This window comes from Tenrec ecaudatus, chromosome 8 (genome assembly GCF_050624435.1).
Source record: "Tenrec ecaudatus isolate mTenEca1 chromosome 8, mTenEca1.hap1, whole genome shotgun sequence".
NCBI classification, from domain to species: domain Eukaryota; kingdom Metazoa; phylum Chordata; class Mammalia; order Afrosoricida; family Tenrecidae; genus Tenrec; species Tenrec ecaudatus.
The window spans coordinates 60207093-60216160 of NC_134537.1; the positions used below are offsets into that span (position 1 = coordinate 60207093).

General features: G+C 37.2%; 1 pseudogene; it reads right to left on the reverse strand.

The window, feature by feature from the left end:
- Positions 1-713: 713 nt before the first annotated feature.
- On the reverse strand, positions 714-827 carry LOC142454331 (dolichyl-diphosphooligosaccharide--protein glycosyltransferase subunit 4-like; annotated as a pseudogene).
- Positions 828-9068: the final 8241 nt, after the last annotated feature.

Here is a 9068-nt window from a genome sequence, read left to right on the forward strand (position 1 = left end):
ATTTATCTCTTTTAGAACTTGGGCTAGTGAGACCAGGGCCATTTTGATTGTGTGCGTTGGTGAGGAGTTTCTCCAGGCATAAGGATGGCAGGCTCTAAAATCAGTCCACTTTGCAATGTGTCCAATTGACAGCTTTGTCTAGAGCAAACCTGTTTCAACTGCTTCATTTCAACAAAACGGGAAATCAAGGCTTAGAGCAGTAAAATGTATTTCATACGGTCTCACCAATGGATAATACAAAATCTGAGACTAATATCTGGGTTTCTGGTTTATTTTCCTTTAAATATTTCATCGGAAATATAAATAATGCCACTCAAAAATCAATGTAATGATCAATGCTGAGTAAAAACTTTTCTGGTTGTGATTTTTAGTTATTCTTAGTCCTTTAAAGAGAGCTACACTTAAAAAATGTGGAGTTGATAAAAACAGGTAATTATTATTTAAATTTATAAAATATACATCTATATTTTTATATTTGGGTTGGGGGGAGTAGAAAAGTCAGCAGCCCCTATAGTGGGTCCAATTCAGTGGCAGCTTCTTGTTCCACAGGGTTAAGGAAGACTGAGGAAATAAAAGTTGTTTTGGAAACTCCAGGTGCAGTAGCTTTGTGCTGTGATGGGGAGAAGGGACGAAGTGAAGTAGTGAGGGCCCTCCCACCTTCCATCTTGCCTCAGACTATGTCCTGGATCCCTGGGGCTGAGAAAGCGCCACACTCATTCCTGTTTCTTGCCATTGTTGATGGCCACGTAGTGCTAGAGAACGACAAGCAAGAAGAGCGACAGGCCCACCATGTTGGTGAAGATGGCGAGCTGCGCGCCCGTGGTCATCCCGGTCAGTCCGGCTGGGCAAAGACGCTCTCGGCGCACAACTTTGCAGTAAGCGACTTGGGCCAGAACTATATTACTGAAATATTTCAAATTCTGACTATGTCTTATTTTGACTCACACCAAACAGTGTAAGAAGAATTGAGGGGTGCCGGTAGTTTGTTTTTCAGAGGTACCAAAAGAAGGAGAGAGAGAGAGAGAGAGAGAGAGAGAGAGAGAGAGAGAGAGAGAGAGAGAGAGAGAGAGAGAGAGAGAGAGAGAGAGAGAGAGAGAGAGAGAAGGGGGGGTGGGGCGGGGGAGAGAGAGAGAGAGAGTTTATTTGGTAAACTTGAGGCTTCGTCTACTATTCATCCTTTAAGGAGTTTTACAGAGCATGCATTGTTCCATAAGAGAATGGAAAGCCTTTGTCATTCACCCAGACTCCAGTCTCTTACTAGTTAAGATTTCTCCCAGGAAATTAATTATCTCGCCCTTCCCATTTACACTGGTTGGTACCTGTGGTGACTTTAGAGAAAGGCGAAGTGGCAGAGCAGAGGAGCACTCCTAGTGTTGGACCCTGTTGTGACCTAGAAAAGTCTGCCACAGCTGAGCTGAAATGATCTAGTCTTGGGATTTTGTACAGTGCATCTTACATTGACTTCAGTTTAAGTCTCAACTGTGAGATGCAATCGAGAAATTCTCTTTGTGAGTTCTCTATGAGGCAATAATTTTGTGATAATGGATGTTCATTTTTTTCTGGAGTTCTCTTGAAGTGTATTTTGAGGCTCTATGAAAAGGAGACTAGTACCAGGGAGCTGTTGGAATCAATATTAATTATAGAAGGCTGTTTTAAATGTATGCAAACTTTTTACTATCCCCCAAACATCCGTGCATTTTCTCTTTTGTCATCCCGAAACTCTCATGCCAACATGTTATCTTCCTTTTAATTCTACTCTCTTGTGACATATGAGGGTAATTTTTTAAAATGCCAAGTCTTTTATGATGGTCAGAGATTATGTCAACTACAATTCCTGGTAGTCATTGGGGTGGATCTCGACCTATCAATTGCATCGCAGCCTGATGACACCTCCTTGGTGTAATAAGCTTTTTTATATGAAAGAGAAAACGAAGAGAGTCTAACTTTCTTTCGGTCTTTGCCTTTTGTCAGAGGTGGATCTTTGTGTTTGGGTCCGTGATCTCCTATCATGTCACCTCGTAATCCCCAAAATGTCAGCAGACTGCCCTGACTTGAATTGAATAGGATTTACCTACTTCTCCAACTATGTAAACAAATTATTGATATAAATCTCTTCCTATATACAACATATACAAGCATCACTGGTTTTGTTTCTCTAGAGAATCAACCTAACACAGCATGGTATTTTCAATCACCTTATCTGCATGTGAAAGTTGGGCATTAAATAAGGAAGACTGAAGAAAATGGATGCATTTGAATTAAGGTTCTGGTAAAGAATATTGAAGGCATCATGGACTGCCAAAAGAACAAACAAATATGTCTTGGATGAAGTGCCATCAGAATTCCCCTTAGAGAAAGGATGGCTGGACTGTCTCATGTACCTTGTGTCATGTTGTCAGGAAAGAACAGTCCCTGGCGAAAGACCTCGTACTTGGGATAGAGGCAGGAAGAACGAGGACCAGCCTAGACAGACATGGATTGGCACAGTGGCTTCACAATGGACTCAAACTTAAAAACAATCGTGAGGATAGTGCAAGGCTAGGTAGTGTTTTGTTCAGTTGTACATAGGGTTATTGTGAGTCACAAATGACTCAAACACACCTAATGATAACAAAAAAGCATTGCAACAAAATCTTAGAAACTTTTAGTAAGCAAAAATATCAAAATACAAAACTGTTGTTTCTGAACACATTCTCCATCAAGGTATTTTCATCTCTCTACCCTTTCTCCAAAGAATTGTAAACTCTTCATTTTATGCCATGAAAAAATGACTGTTTTGACATTCTTGACTGATTAAAATTGTGTTCCCTTTAAATATTCTTTGAGTTTGGGGGAACAAAGTTTAAATCTTGATAATAGGGTGGATGGGGTAGTTTCTTAAGGAAATTTTCATAGAAAAGTCCTTGCTACCCTTGAAGAATGCGCAGGTGCATAGTCGTGATGGGGGAAGAGGAATTCCTTGCAAATATTACTGGCTTTTTTTCATCAATGCTGTTTCCAATTTTCTTAAAACGTCTTCATAATAAGCTCACATGATTATACTGGGTCCTTCAACAACTCTCTCAAGATTATCCCTTTAGATTATAAGAAACACCATAATCTTCTAATCTCTAGTGCCTTGAATTCATCTTTGAAGTCGTCCTGACTTTACTTAAAATGTTGGAGATGTCTAAAACTGTGGGCAACACTTCCATAAACTTTTTTCAAAGCTTTTCTAATGTGGCAAGATGTCCATTTAAATTTTATTTAAAATCTCTCCTCAGAATAAATGTTCTTCCTGGCACACACACACACACACACACACACGCACATGCACACGCACACACATACACACGCACACACACACAAGCACACGCACACACACACACCAAAAATGATTTTAAAAAATTACTTAATGGCACCTAAGACAAGTGTATTTCTTTCTTCTTATTTTTTAATAAATCATTTTATTGGGGGCTTTAGCAGTTCTTATAAAAATCCATACATCAATTGTATCAAGCAAATTTTACATATGTTAGCATCACCATTTTCAAAACATTTTCTCTCTACTTGAACCCTTGGGACCAGCTCCTCTTTTTTCCCTCCTTCTGTCCCCCTCCCACCCTCATGACCCCTTGATAAATTATAAATTCTTATATATTTCTGGCAGGACTTGCTGCATCCATCCACTTGTGAAAGAAATGTTTTAAAATGTTATGTATGAAATTAATCTGTGCAAGTATAAATGTGGATCCTATTATCAAAACATTTTAACCTACCCTTGAACAATTTCCTTTTCCTGAAATTTCTTTGTTTAGGTATGTTAATGTTTAAAAACATAGGGCAAATATAATTTCCTTTATAAATTCTCCTGTTTTATTAGGCAATCCATACTAACTGCTTCCTATTCTGATTTTTGAGATCTTTTTGGTCCCAAAAAATAAGTAACACTTCTGGATATTGAGTATTTGAACTCAGAAAACATTCTATTCATTGCTTTCTTCTTCTTCTTCTTCTTCTTATTTTTAAATCACCCTCCACCCTCCCAGTATGGCCACTTTCATCATGCCCTGAAGGGAGCAATGCTTTTTATGCTTCTCAATGTTTAGAATAAAACTAATAGCCTGCATAGTTATGGTACTATAGAACATGTCTAAAAATTTCTATTATTTAAACTTTCTGAAAGCAAATTTTAATTAGAATCATTATTGTTAATAAAAATCTCTTCATAATTGTTAATAAAAATCTCTTCATTTTGAAAATTTATTTTTGAAAGTTTCTGATGTAAGATGCCAACTTCACTTTACTCAAAAAGTAGAAACACTACATTCATTGTTATTGAATTATAGAAAAATGTGTAATTGTGAACCACAATGTATGAAGATGGGGAGAAAATGTAGAAATGCTAAATTATTCATCAAAGCAGAGAAAGATATATATTGCATATATGAAAGTCAACTTGTTCTTTAGAATACTAGAAAGATATTGCATTTTAAGGAAAGGATCTTGTTTGGATATGATATATACGCAGAAGTAAAATAAAAATTCACATAAGAAGCAGTTAGATCCCCAGATCTCACTCCTACATCACATTATTATCCACACCTTCCATGTATTGCAACCAAAATTTCTGTTGAATTTGTACTAGAGAGATGCACCTGAATGGAAATCAGGCACTGAAGAATGTAGAGGTGAAGTCCAAGATTACAACACATTCCATTTAGTGTATGATGAACTGATTCTCCCCCACAGACTTGAAGATAGTGAGAGTGGGCTGAGGAGTACTGGCTCTTTAAATTACAGGATATTGTAACTTAATTTAATGTAATTTTATTGTATTTCTATTTCAAAACTTTGTAGAGAAATTTGGTGTTACTATTATTGGTGGACTTTGTTTCATTTCTCTAAGGGAACTTTTATTATCTGATATTTTAAATTTCCCTTAAATGTATATTGATTATGTCTTTTATTAGGAGAATTCATTTATCCACTTCAACCTTCAGAATAATGTTATCCAGTTTGGAAAATTTTAGTATTATTTCCTCTTCACCTCTTCTAGAATATCTCTAATTTAAACATTTCCTGGTTGATCCTACAAGAAAGCTATTTTTTCTTCTTATCATTTTCTTGCATATATGTTCTACTTTACAATAATTTTCTCCTAAAATTTAGGACCTAAATGGTAACACCAAATATGTTCTGTTATTTAAAATAAGTTTTGATATTTTAAATATTCTAGAGCTTTCACGTCTGTTTATAGTCTTTATTTGTAGTATTTTATTCTTCCCTCACTAACCTAATATCTTTTTTATGTCTCTAAGTATATTCATTATAGTTTCTTTATTGCTTCTCTTCTTTCTGATCTTTTAAAAAATTTGTTGATTTCTGCACTTTATGTTAGAAATTTCCCTCAAATCTTGATGATATGTTCATGTTTAAAAGTTCTTGAGGAACTCAAAAGGGAGACTATACCTGGCACTAGGTTCCTGATTGAACACTTTTAACCTAGTTTGCAGGTATCCCTTGAAGACCCAGTTCATGCTGTAGACTTCTAGGGCCTTGAATTCTGTTCTTTCAAGGCACATAGCATCCTTCATGGGCGACACCAGAGGGGCTCTATGTGGGAATTGCACTGTGAACTGGGGTTTATCACCTTTACCCTTGAACTTAAGGCCGAAATTTCTTGATGTGAGGAGCGGGAGATGACTACTAGCCCGAGGACTTAGAACTAGCAGGAGATTGAACTTTGGTCCCATTTCTTGCTCTGAGGTTTCCCAAAGAATGCTGGCCCAGAACTAACAGATACTTACTATTTTAATGTCCCCCTTGCTTCATTTTGACATGCTTTAATCTGATGGGCTTGTTTATGCTGCCATGAATGAACAATACTGGAAGATTTGCCCTGTCATCAATCTCCATTATTTGTGTGGATAGTGTCCAGTCCCATAAGAGTTTAATCTGTGCAAGTCAACAATTCATATATTGCACTTCACAGTTGGCCCATACTCAGGTGATTTTTTTTTATGCAGCAGTGTTTTAATTTCTATATCATTGAAGTGTTAGGACAGGTTGACTAGAAAAACAAATTCAGTGACACCCATACACATGTAAGAGAACACTGTGACAAGAAGTCAGTATAATTAAAGTAAACATCTCAGCCCAATCCAGGTTAATTCCATACGTCTGATACTAGTCCATAAATCCTTCCTCAGACTCACATAGACACATGCAACGATGCAGAATGCAGGGAGATCACGGGCCTGTGGGTGCAAAGACTTGTGGATCCAATGGGATGGACACATCTCCAGGGCTCACACAGGTCTCAGTGTGCCTTGCTAGCAGGAAGGTAAAGGTAGAGTGGGGAGGGGAGGGAGAAGGCTCCCAGGATCCTCCTTATGAGAAGGTCACACCCACAAGGAGGTACCATCAGGCTGTGTCCTGTTTGGCCTGCTTGACTCTACCCCTACACTTTAATATCTTCAAGTTAACACTTATATCTTCAAGTTGTAATTTTTTAACGACAACAATTGCTTAAACAAGTGGCATTATCAAGGTGTAGTGGTTACATGCAGGGCTGCCACCGAAAGGTTAGCAGTCCAAAACTCTCAGCCAACTTCTCAGGGGAAGATAAGACTTTCTACTTCCGTTGAGATTTGCAGGCTCGAAACTCACTGGGTTCATTCTATCCTACGTTATAGGGGTGCTATAAGTCAGCATTGGCTTGATGGCAGTGGAAGTGATTTCCTAGGGAGATGATTGATAAGGTCCTATAAAATAAAATGACAATGATGTCTCTAAGGGGAACCAGAGACATATATATAAACCATAGATTCATTAATGGATTTGGGGCTTGCACTACATTTTATTCCCAAAAAAGGAACGATTAGTTCTATGGGATGGCCCTGCTAGATGCTCACACTCTAAAGAGATCTCTGAAGAGATGGGTGCTACAGCAAAGTGAAATGTATAAACGACATGGTGGCTAGTTATCAGAAAGAATCGCATCTGTGGTCTTAAAGGCTTGTTTTAAAACAAATCCTCTAAATGAGGCATCAACTAAGTCCACATGGAAGAAGCATACCACCTTATGTGACCCAAAGATTCTAAACAATATAATCCAAATCTAAAGAAGTGAATGGCATTGAGCTTAAATTGTGAACACCTGGTTTTCAGACGGTTATGGGTGACTGTGGAAGCCCCAAACCCGTTTGCAGGGTCCCAAAACGGACAAGGCCTCCAGTGAACCCCCTCTGATCCTGGTGGAGGGATGGAAACAGCTCTAATGTTGGACAAAGAGCATTGCAATATTGATTATAGCAGCTATAGTAGATCAAATGTCTCATCATTTAATCTCCATTTAGACCTTTTAAAATCTTTCAGGGATGTTTTGTTTTGTTTCTTTAAGTCAAAGGAAGATACACATGGACTAAGTCTCCGATGAATCCCCTTGGACCAGGATCGGGGATGTGAATAGCTTCGTTAGCATGCACATTGCTAGGGACCGTGGATTATTGCAGATACAGTTACATTAAAAGTTAGCACCTTATCATTTGGTCTTCCTTATGAGCCATTTAAATTTGTTCTGGTTCGTACCATTTTCTTCTTTCTTTTAAACTGAGGTTCTTATCTGTTTTACTTTGTTATCCTTATTAGGTTTTTTGTTTATTTAAATGATTTTCTGTATATGAAATCCAGGATAGATAAGTCTATAGAAATTAGTGACTGGATTGATTGTTTTTTGGGGGGTTATGTTTGGGTGGAATGGATGGGGAATTTATAATGATGAATACATGAATAAAGGAAATGTTCTAAAACTGATTGTGGTGATAATTGTATAACTCTTCTTCCTGTGCTTAAATTATTAAATTGTATGATATGTAAATTATACACCAATGAAACTGTTGGGGTGGAGGGAAGCTCTGTATGTACTGCAAAGCCTCCTGGCTAATCAATTTTAACATAATATGATCAGGGAATTAATGTAGATCAGTAAATAGAAGTCAGTATCTAGTTTTTTTTTCTCTTTATTTAGTTTATCTACAGAATGATTCCCCAAATATAGTTCATCTCAACTGAAACTTGTATCGATTCAAAGTCCATTAGCCACATGTACCTTCTCCCTCACTGGACAGTTCTATGTGATTTAGTCCAAACTACTTCAACTATCATCCATCTCTACCACACGATTACCAGTTTCCACAAATGTGACCATTTTCTAGTCAAACTGACCAAGAGGATTTTTGCAATTTTGCATTGTAAATTCTTCTACCAAGCTTGCAATCATGCTACTTTCTCAGAATGGCCTTCTCTTAGGATCCTTTTTGAAGCATGTATGTGTGTTTAATTATCATCGCTTCCCCCATCTCATTAAAATGTTATCAGTGAATATAAAGATTTTATGTAGATGTATTCACAGAACTTGAAACAGTTCCTGGGTTATTTGTCAAATGGAAGAATAAGCAAATGTTTGAAAGGATAGTTACTAACACATTAGGAATTGAGATACAAACATTTGAATTTATTCTTCTGTATTTACTAAATTTGATTTAAAAAACATACATTACCTTTTGACATTAAAAATAACAATTAAGGGCTTTGTATTAAGGTCTGAAAGCATGTTGTAAAACTAATGATTTGGGCTTATCTCGATTATCATTGATATAAAACAGTGCCATCTATTAAGAGCTCTGCCTTTATAGACTCTGCTGCCCATAAGCTCTGCCCATGCTTTAGCCGAGTGTTTGGTTTCACAAGCATCTTATTCCTTCAGATAAATGATTTTTTTTTGCAAGAGGGTCTTAAATACATACAAGGTTATTGTGGCACCTTGGGAAATTTTGCTACCCTTCCCCGTGGAACATTACTTAAAGTGAAAGCTCTATTCTTTTTTTACAATGAAGTTCCCCAGAATGACCATTTGTGAGCTACTAGCAATTTGAAAGTTGAGCTTTGTAGATCTCATTGAGTTGGCAGCTTGCTGAAAGCAGAGTTCATAGCAAGAAGACTAAAGATTTTGTCAAATCTAAAGTATAGTAGATGTGAGTTAGGCTGCTATACTCAAGGTCAGAGTAGGGAACCACTCTACTACA